This window comes from Oncorhynchus clarkii, chromosome 5 (genome assembly GCF_045791955.1).
Source record: "Oncorhynchus clarkii lewisi isolate Uvic-CL-2024 chromosome 5, UVic_Ocla_1.0, whole genome shotgun sequence".
NCBI classification, from domain to species: Eukaryota; Metazoa; Chordata; class Actinopteri; order Salmoniformes; family Salmonidae; genus Oncorhynchus; species Oncorhynchus clarkii.
The window spans coordinates 77,809,540-77,827,435 of NC_092151.1; positions in this window are offsets into that span (position 1 = coordinate 77,809,540).

Sequence of the window (17,896 nt, forward strand, 5' to 3'; positions counted from 1 at the left end):
ATGACAATATTAGTAATATACCAATAATATTAACATAATAATAAAGTTCTTGATAATAAACAATCGAACTTTAATTACATTCAGTACAAATTGTATAGCTGTGTTATTTTTCTGTATGCATGTTTGTGTTTCTAAAACATTTATCCACTTGGGCGCAAAAAAAAAATATATATATATATATATATTCCTCTTCTAATTTGAAATGCAGAGATTTCAAAGAATGTATACCAAGAAATCACTGTCAACGAAAGAGATGTTAAATTCCTACAAAGTCAAATGTTTATTTTATTAGATAGTTGGATAGTACAATATACATCTACCACATATGCGTAAATGCATGGGAATCATGGAAGGATATTCGTTGGAGCGAGTGCAGGACCGACTGGTGCATGGAGAAATTGTGATTTCAGGCTGTTTGTTTTATCCATCGTCAGGTCACTTTATTTTCCTGGTCGCAGATGTCAGTCTGTGGTGATATTGAACTCGACACCCTCTTAAGCGTTTTCCAAAGAGGGCGACAAACCACCTGCTACTTGTGTGATTAAATTGTTTAGCTCTGGGTCCGGAGCAGTATTTTAGTTCTAAAGAGGCAGTTTCATTGGTGTGGATGTTAATTTGTTCACCTTTGCCATTTTAATGTTAGCTATTTTTTACTTGACATGTGTATCAAGTTGACAAGCTTGTTTTTCTTCTAACATGAGTGTTTTTACTGATGAATGAAACCGAGCTGAAAATTGCATTAGAAAAATAGGCTATTTTAAAGTTCAAAATGGGTTTACCCAGGTCCTAGGTGCGGACAGTGATTGTTATCTGCAGTTACTTGAGGCTGGAGCAAATCACCATCAAGCTTCTCTCTCTCTATCTATCTTGTTCTCGCCATCCCTCTCTCCATCCATCTGTCCTTTCAAGGTATTTTTACAAATGTGTCTAGAATGTTGAATAGGTCCATTGTCTGCTCTCTCATGGAACTATGGCCTCTTCATGTAGGCAGTAAATTATATCGCTATCCTCTTACCAGATAAAATGCATTAATAATGGTGGGATTGTTTAATTTGAAATGAAATGAAGGCAATTCGTTTGTAGTAGTAGTCTTTCCTCTGAATTTAAAATCTTGCAGTGTTGCAGTACATATCCTCCTCTAAAGGATACACCAAAGCCCAACAGGGTCCATTTAGTAATCCATAAGGAAGGGGTAAGGCAGGGATAGGGCATGGGTGCTCTGCTGTGTGATGCTGGGGAGAGTTATGGGCTGCAGTCAGGTTGTGGCAGAATAACGTCAGTCTGCTTTATAGCAGTGAGGACTAATGAGAGGCCTGGTAGTAATGACAAACACCTTCAGTCCTTCAGTTTTCAGTCCCCTCTAAGGGTCAGGTCAGACCTCACCATTAACAACCAGTTAGAGTAGCAGCCCATACTCCAAATGCCATACCTCATACTCCATCCTTAACTGGTAGCTTGGTCCCATACTGAATGTGCTGTAGGACACTTTTGTATCGTTGGTTGTTGTGCCATACGTGACAACAATAGTGGAATTGTCTAGAGCGCATCGAGTATAGGCCCGGGCAATATCTGTGGGAGATACAGAGGGTGTGACATGCACCTTTCTTTCAGTCAGAACCCTTTCTCTCAGTCAGAACCCTTTCTCTCAGTCAGACCCCTTTCTCTCAGTCAGAACCCTTTCTCTCAGTCAGAACCCTTTCTCTCAGTCAGAACCCTTGCTCTCAGTCAGAACCCAGAAGGGTAAGGGTTAAGGTTAAGGTAAGGGTTAAGGTTAGTAGATAGTTTAAATGTTACTGAGCGTGTGTCTGTCAATTGTGCGTACATTTATTAGTTGTCCTCTGATAGGGTCTCTGTTCACATGACCTCGTACAGCATGACATGAGGTCATAACATGCCCTGCTCAGCTGATCACTGTTGCAGATATGGAAACGTACTTTGACACCAGACCACCCTTGACATTAAATGCTCACACCAGTAGAAATCCACTTTTTTGAGCTGAAAAGCGATGGCCAGAGCTTACCCATGATGTTGCACAACGATTTAAGTCCACAAGTCATTGTTTAAGTCAAAGTATGATATATTTCATATAATCCGAACTTCCCATTTCATGTTAATCCACGTGAATGCGGTGTATTTTCCTATGATATGACATACAAATTATTTTCAGCCTACGTTTCGTTTCAGGGCTGGGTTTTATTTGAATTTTACCATCCACCAGCATGGCATTGTTTATTAATAATACACAGCTGCAAAGTTAGCGCCGAAGATCATGGCTGACGTTTTACATTCTCCCAACCAATTGTGCTATTCTGTTAGTTTTTTAAAAAAACTTATTTTTTAACTTATTGTGTACATAATGATGCTGCTACCGTCTCTGATGACCGAAAATAACTTCTGGTTAAATCAGATCAGCGATTATTCACGGCAGACTGGAAGAAACTTTTTCCTTTAACGAGTAGGATATTCTGCTTTCACTGGAACAGGCCCAGACCCCCGCCTTTTGCGTGAAGAAAAGACGCAGGAAAAGGGGCCGCAGATCAGGCAGCCTTCTGAGAATCCGTAGGCAAGCGAGTAAACTCCCACTACCATCCGTTCTTCTTGCTAACGTACAATCATTGGAAAATAAAATTGATGACCTACGATTAAGATTATCCTACCAACGGGACATCAAAAACTGTAACATCTTATGTTTCACCGAGACGTGGCTGAACGACGATACGGACAATATAGAGCAAGCGGGATTTTCCATGCACCGACAAAACAGACTGTCTGTTAAGACGAGGGGTGGGGGTGTGTGTCTGTTTGTCAATAACACCTGGTGCGCAATGTCTAATATTAAAGAGGTTGAGGTATTGCTCGCCTGAGGTAGAGTACCTTATGATAAGCTGTAGACCACACTATCTACCAAGAGAGTTCTCATCTATATTATTCTTAGCCATCTATTTACCACCACAGAACGAAGCTGGCACTAAGACTGGTCTCAGCCAAATCTATAAGGCCATAAGCAAAGAAGAAAATGGTCACCCAGAAGCGGCACTCCTAGTGGCCGTGGAATTTAATGCAGGCAAACTTAAATCAGTTTTACCACATTTTTACCAGCATGTCACATATGCCACCAGAGAAGAAGAAACTCCTAGACCACCTTTACTCCACACACAGAGATGCATACAAAGCTCTCTCCGCCCTCCATTTGGCAAATCTGACCATAATTCTATCCTCCTAATTCCTGCTTACAAGCAAAAACTAAAGTAGGAAGTACAAGTGACTTGCTCAATACGAAAGTGGTCAGATGACGCGGATGCTACACTTAAGGACTGTTTTTCTAGCACAGACTGGATATGTTCCGGTATTCATCCAATGGCATTGACGAGTACACCACCTCAGTCATCAGCTTCATCAATAAGTGCATGGACAACGTCGTTTCCACAGTGACTGTACGTACAGAAGCCATGGATTACAGGCAACATCCGCATCGAGCTAAAGGCTAGAGCTGCCGCTTTCAAGGAGCGGGAGACTAATCCGGACGTTTATAAGAAATCCCGCTGTGCCCTCAAATGAACCATCAAACAAGCAAAGTGTCAATACAGGATTAAGATTGAATCCTACTACACCAGCTCTGACGCTCGTCAGATGTGGCAGGGCTTGAAAACTATTACGGACTACAAAGGGAAACCCAGATGCGAGCTGCCCAGTGACGCAAGCCAACCAGACGAGCAAAATGCCTTTTATGCTTGCTTTGAGGCAAGCAACACTGAAGCATGCACGAGAGCACCAGGTGTTCTGGATGACTGTGTGATAACGCCCTCTGTAGCTGATGTAAACAAAACCTTTAAACAGGTCAACACTCACAAAGCCGCTGGGCCAGATGGATTACCAGGATGTGTACTCAAAGCATGCACGGACCAACTGGCAGGTGTCTTCACTGACATTTTCAAGCTCTCCCTGTCCGAGTCTGTAATACCAACATGTGTTAAGCAGACCACCATTGTGCCTGTGCCCAAGAACACTAAGGTAACCTGCCTAAATGACTACTGGCCCGTAGCACTCACGTCTGTAGCCATGAAGTGTCTTGAAAGGCTGGTCATGGCTCAAATCAACACAATCATCCCAGAAATCCTAGACCCACTCCAATTTGCACACCGCCCCAACAGATCCACAGATTATGCAGTGTCTATTGCACTCCACACTGCCCTTTCCCACCTGGAAAAAAGGAACACCTATGTGAGAATGCTATTCATTGACTACAGCTCAGCGCTCAACACCATAGCGCCCTCAAAGCTCATCAATAAGCTAAAGACCCTGAAACTAAACACCTCCCTCTGCAACTGGATCCTGGACTTCCTGACGGGCTGCCCCCTGGTGGTAAGGGTAGGTAACAACACATCCGCCATGCTGATCCTCACCGCGGGCCCCTCAGGGGTGCGTGCTCAGCCCCTTCCTGTACCCACTGTTCACTCATGACTGCACGGCCAGGCACGACTCCAACACCATCATTACATTTGCCGATGACCCAACAGTGGTAGGCCTGATCACTGACAACAACGAGACAGCCTATAGGGAGGAGGTCAGAGACCTGGCAGTGTGGTGCCAGGACATCAACCTCTCCCTCAACGTGATCAAGACAAAGGAGATGATTGTGGACTTCAGGAAAAATTTGACCGAGCACGCCCCCATTCTCATCGACGGGGCTGCAGTGGAGCAGGTTGAGAGCATTAAGTTCCTTGGTGTCCACATCACCAACAAACTAACATGGTCCTAGCACACCATGACAGTCATGAAGCAGGCACGACAAACCTATTCCCCTCAGGAGACAAGAATGAAAATGAAAAGATTTGGCATGGGTCCTCAGATCCTCAAAAGGTTCTGCAGCTGCACTATCGAGAGCATCCTAACTGGTTGCAAGGCACTACAGAGGGTAGTGCGAATGGCCCAATACATCACTGGGGCCAAGATTCCTGCCATCTAGGACCTCTATGCCAGGCGGTGTCAGAGGAAGGCCCTAAAATTGTCAAAGACTCCAGCCAACCTAGTCATAGACTGTTCTCTCTGCTAACTCACGGCAAGCGGGACCGGAGCGCCAAGTCTAGGTCCAAGAGGCTTCTAAACAGCTTCTACCCCCAAGCCATAAGACTGCTGAACATCTAGTCAAATGGCTACCTAGACTATTCACATTGTCCCCACCCTCCTTACCACTGCCACTCTCTGTTGTCATCTATTCATAGTCACATTAATTACCTGTACATACTTACTCAACTAGTCGGTGCCCCCGCACATTGACTCTGTACCGGCACCCCCCTGTGTAAATTGTTATTTTTTTACTGCTGCTCTTTAGTTACTTGTTACTTTCATCTCTTATTCTTATCCATATTTTTGGTAACTGCACTGTTGGTTAGGGGATCGTAAGTAAGCATTTCACTGTGGGGTTTACACCTGTTGTATATCAGCGCATGTGACTGATAAAATTTGTTTTGATTTGTACCACAGCTGAAGCCTGCCAGCTAAGCCTGCCTACCTACCAAAGGTTGCACCGTGTCCATTACAATGAAAATATATTTCAATATTTGTTCATATTACTGGAGCTTCATCTTATTCTTTCAAACTATTTTTATGGTGGATTCTCTGACACAATTTATGGAAGATACCAACACTTTTGAGATGACAATAGATGGCGAAGTCAAAGATGTTTCCATCTTGTTTCCATCTGTGGAAAACTTTTCCCTAAATCAATGCTTATGATAGATTTATCTCCAGAACCACCCACCTGGCTAATCTTTTGAATTCAGTATAGTAAAAAAAACTGCAACAACATAACATTAGCTAGATAGAAAAAGTTAACAAGAGGTTAGCAGTGCCCTATTTGTTTCTGTTTATTAATCTACGTGGATATTCCCACACCCAAATTGTGAATATGTGTAAGTAGCCTTCGTCATTCTTTGGCACTGGAACCTAAACAAGAATTTCCTCTCTAGGACGGGAAATTACGTTGAAATGGTGGCGCAACTTCCTCTGGGAGGTTCTTTAACATAGTGAACAGCTCAACTATAATTTTTCCAAATTCAAATGGCTTGGAGGAAACAAAACATGCAGTAGTATAACACCATGCCACCAAAGAAAGTGGGCAATCATGCTGCAATGCATGGATTTTTATAAGCAGAAATATGTCAAGTGAAAGTGGTCCCACCCTATTGAGAGTTCAAAATGCCTCATTAATTTTGTCTTGTTTTAACAGAGAAGTGCATACAAATACCTGTGTTTCCCAAATGGCACCCTATTCCCTATTTAGTGCACTACTTTTGACCAGGGCCCATAGCACTCTGGTTAAAGGTAGTGCACTATATAGGGAATAGGGTGTCGTAGTCAGTGTTTTAAAATAGGAGACCCAGGATCCTGCTGGTTTTCTGCGGAGGGGAAGATGATTACTAGGAAAAGCTTTTGGAATTGAGTTGTCTACTCCAAACAGCTTGCTGTGGCAATGCAGTATATTGGCATGTGTGTAAACAGAGCTAACCTCTCCCAGAAAGCCTGAGTCACAGATGTGGATGTGATGTCCCCAGCAGTGGAGAGAGGACACCATGCCAGCTCCTTTTCTCTCCCCCCACACTTCTCTCTGACCCAGCTACTCTTTTTCTCTACCTCTACTCACGCCATAGCAAGTACAATTGTTGGCGCAAAGCACATTTTTAATTTGAAACTTTCACCCAAATTACTTGAGACAATGTTTAACTTATAAATGATTTGTAAAGCATTTATGAAATGCCAATGATGCCTTTCTGAATGCTCTATAAAGCCTTTTATAAGTCATATTTCATTCAAAGTAAAGCCCATGTTTGAATAATGCTTGTATAGTAGGCTACAGACTCAGATAATCTCCATCGAGAGGGAGTCAGAGAGAGAGAGGGAGTCAGAGAGAGAGAGACTCTCTCTCTCTCTCTTTCTGACTCTCTCTCTCTGACTCTCTCTCTGACTTGACTCTCTCTCTCTGACTCTCTGTGAAGCCAGAGATTCACAGGTGTAGCCTCACTAACAGCCCAACTTAACATCTGCTCCACACAAGTCACGCTCACACGGAAGGAGCATGTTGGGAATGCAAACAGCCTCCACTTAATTTGTAAAAGGCAAATGTAAAAAAAATCTTCCAGACGGGCTCATCCTTCAAGAGGCTTGGAGTGGTCCGCCACACACTAACACACACATTAAATCATACTCACACACAGTATAGTGTTTGTTTCGCTGGTGTACTGTTAAGGAAATTGAATAGTGTTTTGTTTGGACGGTTGGTGGTCTGAATTCCATGTTAGTCACAGTAGCTTTCTCTGCAATGGACAGTTATCTAGATTCTACCCTTACTGTATCGTCTGGATAAATGAATGGAGGTGATTACTCGCAGAGGGGATAAGGGGATCTTGATATATAACCTATTTTAGTCATAATTCAAGTATTTTTCTTCTTTTTATTTGGGAAATGGGGATACCTAGTCAGTTGTCCAGCTGAATGTATTCAGCTGAAATGTGTATTCCGCATTTAACCCAACCCCTCTGAATCAGAGAGGTGTGGGGGTCTGCCTTAATCGACATCCATGTCTTCAGCGACCGGGGAACAGTGGGTTACTGCCTTGCTCAGGAGCAGAACAACAGATTTTTACCTTGTCAGCTCAGGGGATTCGATCCAGCAACCTTTCAGTTACTGGCCCAACGCTCTAAATTACATCCTTATAATGTGTCAACGGTAAACTTACAGTGTAAGTGGAACAAGTCACTGTAACCTGGGATATAGGCAAACTGTATGCATCCATCTTTGAACACCTGCGCCCTAAAAAAGTAATATGATAATAAAATAAAAAATGCTATATGCTAATTAAATTACTTAACGCATGCAGTGCTGTCACTTTGAATAAGGCGTGCTATTCCACCATACCCCCACGTCCTTCCATGACACGTGTTTTGCCATAGCTTCAATAGTGTTGACATAAAAGGGAGGTTCCTAGTACCTTCTAGAACCTTCCATCCTGTAACAGTACAGAAACTAACTGCATGGCTGTATATTTTTGAAAAGTAGTGAGCTGATTGTGTCATACTCAACATGCTTTAAATCTCTATTAAAGTGTAAATCATCTCTGTTTAGATATGTAAAGTATTTGCTGCAGATTTGTTCAGCATGAGTACTATCAAACATCATTAAGGTTACTCAGAAGCCTCCGTAGAGGTTATGGAAGCCTTAACTGAGTGTGCCCATTACTTAATGAAGGATTTCACCGGATTTAGACAGATTGTAACATGCAAAACAAGTGAGATGTGACCATGGGAAGTAGCATTTTGTACGCTGAACTAAACTGAACAGCTACTCCATTGGTGAACTCTCAAGGTCAGAAGTGACATCCCCTTTCTGTTATTGAGAACAACTCTTTAGAATATCGTAGTAGGTCACACACAAAGTTTGCCACTTGAGCATCATAAAGATGTAAAATACTCAGCAACTCTTGGGAGGGCAATAGAAGTTCACCTCAAACATACTTTATTGTTCAAAAAGTGAGGTAGCTGCAGTATTGTTGTTCCATCTGATTTGAGCATCACAACAGTCCTCAGGTATGTTTAGCGGTTGCTAGTGTTTTCCCTGCCAGTGGCTCTACTTTTCCCAGTCTGAAAGGAAACTGGCCCTCCGTGACAGTTCAGTCCAGGCAGCCAGGCTAAGGTCCTCTACGGCCCAGGGAGAAGGCCTGTTTTGACATGTCTCCATTCAGAGTGGCAGGCCAGATTAAGAATAGCCAGCTAATTGACATTCTAACCATAACAGGCCTAATCTGTGGTCAACCATGTCCAATCCGTTGTGAACCATGCCCAAACTCAAGCACCTCCCGTCAGCTTTGAATCATGTGCTGCCTGATAGTGTTACAATTTTTATATTCTGAAGGCGTATACTGTAGGCCTATGCATTGTAGCTACATTTCTATATTTAAATCTGAGGAAGACTTGCATATGTGTGTACATTTGCTGAAAAATAGGAGGTGGAGGAGTATGTGTACAGATGTACTATCTTAATTTGATCTCTGTTGTCGCAGAGAATTTTCCTGCACAGCAGGAAATGCAAACTTGTAGCAGTTGTGGACTTGAGTCACATGATTTGGACTCGAGTCTGACTCAACTCACAAATGTGATGGCTTGAGACTCGACTTGTTATAAAATAAAATAAGACTTGACTTGGACTTGAGACCGATGACTTGAAATTATCTGGACAGGTTTTGTAATGTTTCATCACTTATTTTGTGGCATAGATTCTTATTACTTAGTACTTATTCTTCACACAGCCAGACACAGTAGACGCAGCATCGCCCCTTGGAAAAAAACATGCAACAGATTGGCTAGTGAAACGCATACTTGGCCCTTTGATTGGACCAGCAAACTGTCAATCAACACAGGTCAGGTGGATCAGCTCCCCAATTGTTTGGGGTGATCAAGAATATGAACTGTTTTTTGTGTCGTGGAACAAAGAGGAGACGCTACAGACGTTTTTGTGAGAAGACCAATTTTCGGGATGTCTCCTGGTCTGACAAACACCGCTGTAGCTCAGACACCTTCCACCGCAGATGTGGAAGGCCGACATAGGTGGATGCAGCCCATGCAAAATGATATCTCTAGTTTAAACTGAGGGATTTTGATGGAGATTTTTTATTATGTTACTTAGACTGATGCACGGGTGCATCAATAGACTCTTAAGGATTAAACCTCAAATACTCTACAAGTTCAAAGTGTCCTGCATTGCAGGAACGTTCTCCTGTAACTGGGTGATCAAATTAAGATCCAACATCTGTAGTAATGATGATGAATACTAGAGGATGAATCATAGAGCCCCCTGCCTGATAGCCTGGTCCCAGATCTGTGTGTGCTGTTTAGCCATGACCTTCATGTTTGGCATGACAATCACCATAGTAGTTGGAAAGACAGCAGAAATGGATCTGGGATCCAGGCTAGCAGTCTAGTGACGCAGCATCGCATTCCCCATAGTTGTTCTCAGCATACTTCACATTGTCTCTCTATCTAAGCTGTAAACACAGACATATTTTGTCAGAGAAACAATACAAGTTACATACGGGATCGTTCCTTCAGTGGGGTGATGGATTTTTACACTTAATTAAGTAATATCATGTCCTTCATTCATTCATTCATTCATTCATTTGTTTCCTTATAATTTTGACACTTTTGGAGATCCAAGGGTTCCCTGTTCTGGTTCCAACATCCTCAGAAAGGGTTAGTGTCTGTCTGTCTAAACAGATCTGAGGTAGACTATACCAAGTGACAGAGTGATGGGCTAAGGATGTGTAAGCAGTAGCAGCTGGAAGTGGAACAATTGAATCCATGTGTAATCGAATCCATGATAAGCTTCTCATTTTACAGGTGTGGACGTTGTGTAATCATTGACTGCAAGATTTCACTGTGTCATGGTTTAGTTTGTCTCCCTCCTTTCTCCTGCTCTATTGTGATGTTCTACCTCCTTTCTACTGTGATGATCTCCCTCCTTTCTACTGTGATGCTCTCCCTCCTTTCTCCTGCTCTATTGTGATGGTCTACCTCCTTTCTCTCCTGCTCTATTTTGGTGGTCTCCCTTCTTTCTCCTGCTCTATTGTGATGTTCTACCTCCTTTCTCCTGCTCTATTGTGATGGTCTCTTTTCTCCTGCTCTATTGTTATGGTCTCCCTCCTTTCTCTTGCTCTATTGTGATGGTCTCCCTCCTCTTTTCTGCTCTATTGTGATGGTCTCTTTTCTCCTGCTCTATTGTAATGGTCTCCCTCCTTTCTCTTGCTCTATTGTGATGATCTCCCTCATTTCTCCTGCTCTATTGTGATGGTCTCCCTCTTTCTCCTGCTATATTGTGATGGTCTCCTTTCTCCTGCTATATTGTGATGGTCTCCTTTCTCCTGCTCTTTTGTGATGGTCTCCCTCCTTTCTTCTGCCCTATTGTGATGAATCTGAGGGTGTGAAGGGTTGTTGGGTCACAGTGCAGCAGTCCAACTTTTTCTTGACATCCAGTGGTCCGACCATAGCACCCTATTCCCTTTATAGTACACTACTTTTGACCATAGACCATGCTAGTTCTAGTGCACTACTGGTCAAAAGAGAATAGGGTGCCATTTGGGACGCACTCTGGGTCTGGGATGGTGTGGCTTGGTCTGACTTGCTCACTGTGCCCATATGTGGTTGAGGAGCTCTCTCTGCTTCTCTCATGTAAGCCTGTGTAAATTCTCTATTGGTGTGGAATGCTACGAGCCTGACCTCTGCACTGTTTGTGGGCAAAGACAATTCAAGTATTCTAATGAGCTCATCCACACCTCAGATATGGACTCGCATACAGGCAACACATACACACAGTTCCATCATGATGAGTCCATCAGTTTCAACTAAATCTTCCCCACTTGACTGTAACCTATGGATTCTATGCTCCCTTTATGGGCCAGAGTGTTAGACCAACACTTAACCACCAGGATTAAGTATGCACAGGGTTACGATCTAAAAGCCTGGCTTCCTCTTCCTGCCAGGATAAATAGTCACTGTACCATTTTAACTCTATTAGAAAACCTTCGACTACGTCCCAAATGCCATAGCGCATAGCGTTTTGGTCAAAAGTAGGGCACTATATAGGGAATAAGGTGCTATTGGGGACACATACCTTCTCTTGTTTGTCCTAGTCATGTAGCTTGTGGTTGTAATAGTAGTATCCCAGTTTACTGGGCAACTATTGATTAGCTGATTCCCTGGGTAAGGGTTGTGGCGGCCGGGCTGGCGAGGCTAACTGGTGTGGTGTAATGGGAGCCTGGTATTCTCCTAACCTACCACGTCATGCATGTCATCCAACCTGCAATCAGGAAGCACTGTCAAGGCTTTGTCTGCCAGGGAAGGCCAGTCAGGGATATTTTTAGAAACCTACAGTCATAACAGGGATTTTTTAAAACTGAGATAAAGCAGATACGGCTTTGTTGATTTATTTGGTTATTTATACTGTCGTCGGGGAAGAAAGGTGCTCCTTTAGATTCTTTATGGTTGTCACCTTTGTATCTGCCTTGCTAGGAAATTCAAGTCACACTTACGTGTTTAGTGTGAACCTTGTGGCTGTCTTCATTCGTCCAAGTACTGCCTGCAATGTAAAGTACTTTATTCTGTAATCTGATTATAGGACATAAATGGGATTGAAATTCAAGTCAGACTCACCAGTTGTTTTATTGATAAAACACATGGATGATTAAATCAAGGACCCTTTTAAGCAATTAAATGGTAAAGCAAATATTCCTGTTTTACAAGGTCTGTTTTATTGAGATTGAGTTCTATCCAGGACCTCATTGTTTTGAGCAAGCTAGGCTGTATGCAGGAACTAGCTCCAGCCGTATCTTGTTCTGAACAGTGACAGCTGAAAATGAACAAGAACTCTTCCAGACAATACAGGCAAGAATTGAGAGAGGAGACACTGGACTAGAATGCAAGATCCATGCTCACTAACCCAACCCTCAACCCTCAGCCACAACAACAACATATATTTTCTGTCCTGATTAAGCCCAGTGAGGCGCATCATGTACTCTTTAGAAGAAAAAGAAACACACACCTATTAAGACGAGGTGCTGGCTAGCGGAGTAAACTTGAAAATAAGAGAGCTGCACACTTTAGGAGCTCCGATGCAAAAATGTAATTACCAACAACCGACAGCCAAGCTGTCTTCATCAGGGTATCATGAGGGCATCATGTACTCTTGCCTGGTCAAGCTGAGATAGGAACCAGCCCAGCGACACAAACTAGCTGTGAACGACAGCTCCAGCTCTTCTCCTTGGCAGACTGTCACAAACGTGTTGAGGTTGACAGCAGACCTCTTTCTCACCTCTCCACTTGACATCTCCTCTCTGTTTCTGGCTATGAACCTTGGCCCTGCAGCATGGGACAAGTGTCACGGCCGTTGAAAGAACTGCACCAAGGTGTAGCGTGGTGAGTGTACATATTATTTTATTTAGAAAAGACGCCGAACAATAAACACTACAAAACAAACCGTGATGCTAAAGGCTATGTGCCATAAAGTCAACTTCCCACAAAGACAGGTGGGAAAAGGGCTACCTAAGTATGGTTCTCAATCAGAGACAACGATAGACAGCTGTCTCTGATTGAGAACCCTACCCGGCCAAACATAGAAATACAAATAATAGAATACCCAGCCCAAATCACACCCTGACCAAACCAAATAGAGACATAAAAAGGTTCTCTAAGGTCAGGGCGTGACAACAAGGCACTCCTATTGAGGGAAACAAAAATTCCATTAACTCACCACACTTTGTAATGCATCTGTGTGTAGCTGGTGAGATGAGTCAGGCACAGGACAACAGATATGAGTAATGAAAGCAATTTTACTCAATAATATAACAATACACGTCGTATAAATACAAGGCCACAAATACGGACCGCAAAACAATAAACAATTACTCACAAACAAACATGGGGGAACAGAGGGTTAAATAATGAACAAGTAATTGGGGAATTGAAACCAGGTGTGTAAGACAAAGACAAAACAAATGGAAAATTAAAATTGGATCTGCGATGGATAGAAGGCCAGTGATGTCGACCGCCGAACGCCGCCCGAACAAGGAGAGTGACCTAGTTGTGACAGTACCCCCCCCCCCCCCCCCCCCCCCCCCCCCTTGATGCGCGGCTCCAGCAGCACACCGACACCGACCTCGGGGATGACCTGGAGGACGAGGCGCAGGGCGATCCGGATGGAGACGGTGGAACTCCCGCAGCAACGAAGGTTCCAAGACATCCTCCACCTGCACCCAGCATCTCTCCTCTGGACCGTACCCCTCCCACTCCACAAGGTACTGAAGGGCCCTCGCCTGATGCCTCGAGTCCAGGATGGCTCGAACAGCATACCCCGGGGCCCCCTTGATGTCCAGAGGGGGCAGAGGAACCTCCCTAATCTCAGACTCCTGGAGTGGACCAGCCACCACCGGCCTGAGGAGAGACACATAGAACGAGGGATTAATACGGTAATCTGGGGAAGCTGTAACCTGTAGCATACCTCGTTCAGTCTCCTCGGGACTTTGAATGGCCCCACAAACCGCGGACCCAGCTTCCGGCAGGGCAGGCGGAGGGGCAGGTTTCGGGTCGAGAGCCAGACCCAGTCCCGAACACCGGGGCCTCACTGCGGTGGCGGTCGGTGCTCGCCTTCTGCCGCCTCACGGCCTGTTGCAGGAGCAAATGGGTGGTGTCCCAGGTCTCCTCTGAGTGCTTAAACCATTTGTCCACCGCAGGAGCTTCGATCGGGCTCTGATGCCAAGGTGCCAGAACCGGCTGATACCCCAGTACGCACTGGAAAGGGGAGAGTTAAGTGGAGGAGTGGCTGAGTGAGTTTTGGGCCATCTCTGCCCGGTCCAGGCAATATGACCGCAGAAACCTACCCACATCCGTTACTCTTGGGGTGAAAACCTGAGGTGAGGCTGACCGAGACCCCCAGACACTCCATGAATGCTCTCCTGACCCTGGACCTGAACTGGGGACCCCGATCAGAGACTATGTCCTCAGGCACCTCGTAGTGCCGGAAGACGTGAGTGAACAGGGCCTCCGCAGTCTGTAGGGCTGTAGGGAGACCAGGCAAAGGGAGGAGACGGCAGGATTTAGAAAACCGATCCACGACCAGGATCGTGGTGTTGCCCTGTGAGGGAGGAAGATCCGTCAGGAAGTCCACGGACAGGTGCTACCATGGCCGTTGTGGAACGGGTAGGGGTTGTAACTTCCCTCTGGGCAGGTGCCTGGGAGCCTTGCACTGGGTGCACACCGAGCAGGTGGAAACATAAACCCTCACATCCTTGGCCAAGGTGGACCACCAGTACTTCAACGCACCGTCCGACCAATGCCAGGGTGACCAGAGGAGGGTGACGTGTGGGCCCAATAGCTCAAACGGTCACGGACAGCAGACGGAATGTACAGGCGCCCAGCTGGACACTGGGGGGAGTGGGCTCTGTGCGTAATGGCTGATCGATGTCCGCGTCCAGCTACCACACCACCGGTGCCACCAGGCAAGAGGCCGGAAGTATGGGAGTGTGATCCATGGAGCGCTCCTCTATGTTATACATCCGGGACAGTGCGTCTGCCTTAGCGTTCTGGGGACCTGGTTTGTAGGACCGAGTGAAAACAAAACGGGTAAAGAACATGGCCTACCTTGCCTGGCGAGGGTTCAGTCTCCTCGCCACCCAGATGTACTCCAGATTGCGCTGGTCAGTCCAGATGAGAAAAGGGTGTTTAGCCCCCTCAAGCCAATGTCTCTACGCCTTCAGGGCCTTGACAACAGCCAACAGCTCCCGGTCCCCCACATCATAGTTTCGCTCCGCCGGGCTGAGCCTCTTCGAAAAGAAAGCACAGGGGCGGTGCTTTGGTGGCGTGCCCGAGCGCTGAGAGACCACGGCTCCCATCCCAGCCTCAGACGCGTCCACCTCCACTATGAACTCCAAAGAGGGATCCGGATGAGCCAGCACGGGAGCCGAGGTAAACAGAGCCTTCAGGTGACCAAATGCCCTGTCCGCCTCAGCCGAACACTGCAGCCGCACAGGTCCCCCCTTCATCAGTGAGGTAATGGGAACTGCTAGCAAGCAATGCAGGTGCTTCTACACCTGCATTGCTTGCTGTTTGGGGTTTAGGCTGGGTTTCTGTACAGCGCTTTGAGATATCAGCTGTTGTACGAAGGGCTATATAAATACATTTGATTTGATTTGCTACCTGACCAAAACCCTGGATAAAACTCTGGTAGTAGTTTGCAAACCCTAGAAACCGCTGCACTTCCTTTACCGTGGTGGGAGTCGGCCAATTACGCACGGCTGAAATGTGGTCACTCTCCATCTCCACCCCTGAAGTGGAAATGCGGTACCCTAGGAAGGAGACGGACTGTTGGAAGAACAGACATTTCTCAGACTTGACATACAGGTCATGCTCCAACACTCGACCAAGCACCCTGCGCACCAGGAATACAGGTAACGGGTCGAGGACAGAGGAGCCTCTTAAAGAAGAAGTTACAGGTCTGTGAGAGCCAGAAATCTTGCTTGTTTGTAGGTGACCCAATACTTATTTTCCACCATAATTTGCAAATAAATTCATTAAAAATCCTACAATGTGATTTTCTGGATTTTAATTTCTCATTTTGTCTGTCATAGTTGAAGTGTACCTATGATGAAAATTACAGGCCTCTCTCATCTTTTTAAGTGGTAGAACTTGCACAATTGGTGGCTGACTAAATACTTTTTTGCCCCACTGTACATATGAGATTAGTGATACAAGATATTATTATTATTAAAGTGACTAGTGATCCATTTATTAAAGTGGCCAATGATTTAAAGTCTGTATGTAGGTGATGGCTATTAAACAGTCTGATGGCCCTGAGATAGAAGCTGTTTTTCAGTCTCTTGGTCCCAGCTTTGTTGCACCTGTACTGACCTCGCCTTCTGGTTGGTAGCGGGGTGAACAGGCAGTGGCTCGGGTGGTTGTTGTCTTTGATCTTTTTGGCCTTCCTGTGACATCGGGTGCTGTAGGTGTCCTGGGGGGCAGGTAGATTGCCCCCGGTGATGCGATGTGCAAACCGCATAGGGGGGTGCTCCCTCTGCTCTTTCCTGAAGTCCACGATCATCTCCTTTGTTTTGTTGATGTTGAGTGAGAGGTTGTTTTCCTGACACCACACTCCGAGTGCCCTCACCTCCTCCCTGTAGGCTGTCTCGTCATTGTTGGTAATCAAGCCTCACTACTGTTGCGTTGTTTAGTTGGATACATGCATGGCCATGCAGTCATGGGTGAACAAGGAGTACAGGAGGGGGCTGAGCATACATCCTTAAGGATCAGCGAAGTGGAGGTGTTGTTTCCTACCTTCACTATCTGGGGGCGGCCTGTCAGGAAGTCCAGGACCTAATTGTACAGGGCGGGGTTGAGACCCAGGGCCTGAAGCTTTATGATGAGCTTGAAGGGTACTATGGTGTTGAATGCTGAGCTATAGTCAATGAACATATTAGAGTGGTAAGCAAATTGAAGTGGGTCTAGGGTGACAAGTAAAGTGGAGGTGATATGATCCTTGACTAGTCTCTCAAAGCACTTCATCATGACAGAAGTGAGTGCTACAGGGTGATAGTCATTTAGTTCAGTTACCTTTGCTTTCTTGGATACAGGAACAATGGTGGACGTCATGAAACATATGGGGACAGCAGGATAGGGAGCAATTGAATTTGTCCGTAAACACTCCAGCCAGCTGGTCTGCTCTGAGGACGCGGCTAAGGATGCCTTCTGGGCCGGCAGCCTTGCGAAGGAGAACACGTTTAAATGTCTTACTCACGTCGCCCATGGAGAACGAGAGCCCACAGACCTTGGTAGCGGGCTGCGACGGTGGCACTGTATTATCCTCCAAACGGTCAAAGAAGGTGTTAAGTTTGTCTGAAAGCAAGACGTCGGTGTCCATGACGTGGCTGGTTTTCCTTTTGTAGTCCCTGATTGTCTGTAGACCCTGCCACATACATCTAGTGTCTGAGCCGTTGAATTGCGACTCTACTTTACTTTGTCTCTATACTGACATTTCGCTTGTTTGATTGCCTTGCGAAGGGAGTCACTACACTGTTTGTATTTGGCCATATTCCTAGTCACCTTTCCAAGGTTAAATGCTGTTGTTCGCGCTTTCAGTTTTGTGCGAATGCCACCATCTATCCACTGTTTCTGGTTAGGGTAGGTTTTAATAGTCACAGTTGGTACAGTTGGCACTTCCTTATAAACTCACTCACTGAATCAGCGTATACGTCAATATTATTCTCTGAGGCTACCCGGAACATGTCCCAGTCCACGTGATCAAAACAATCTTGAAGCGTGGTTTCAGAACAGCGTTGACTAGGACTAATAGTTTAATAGTCCTT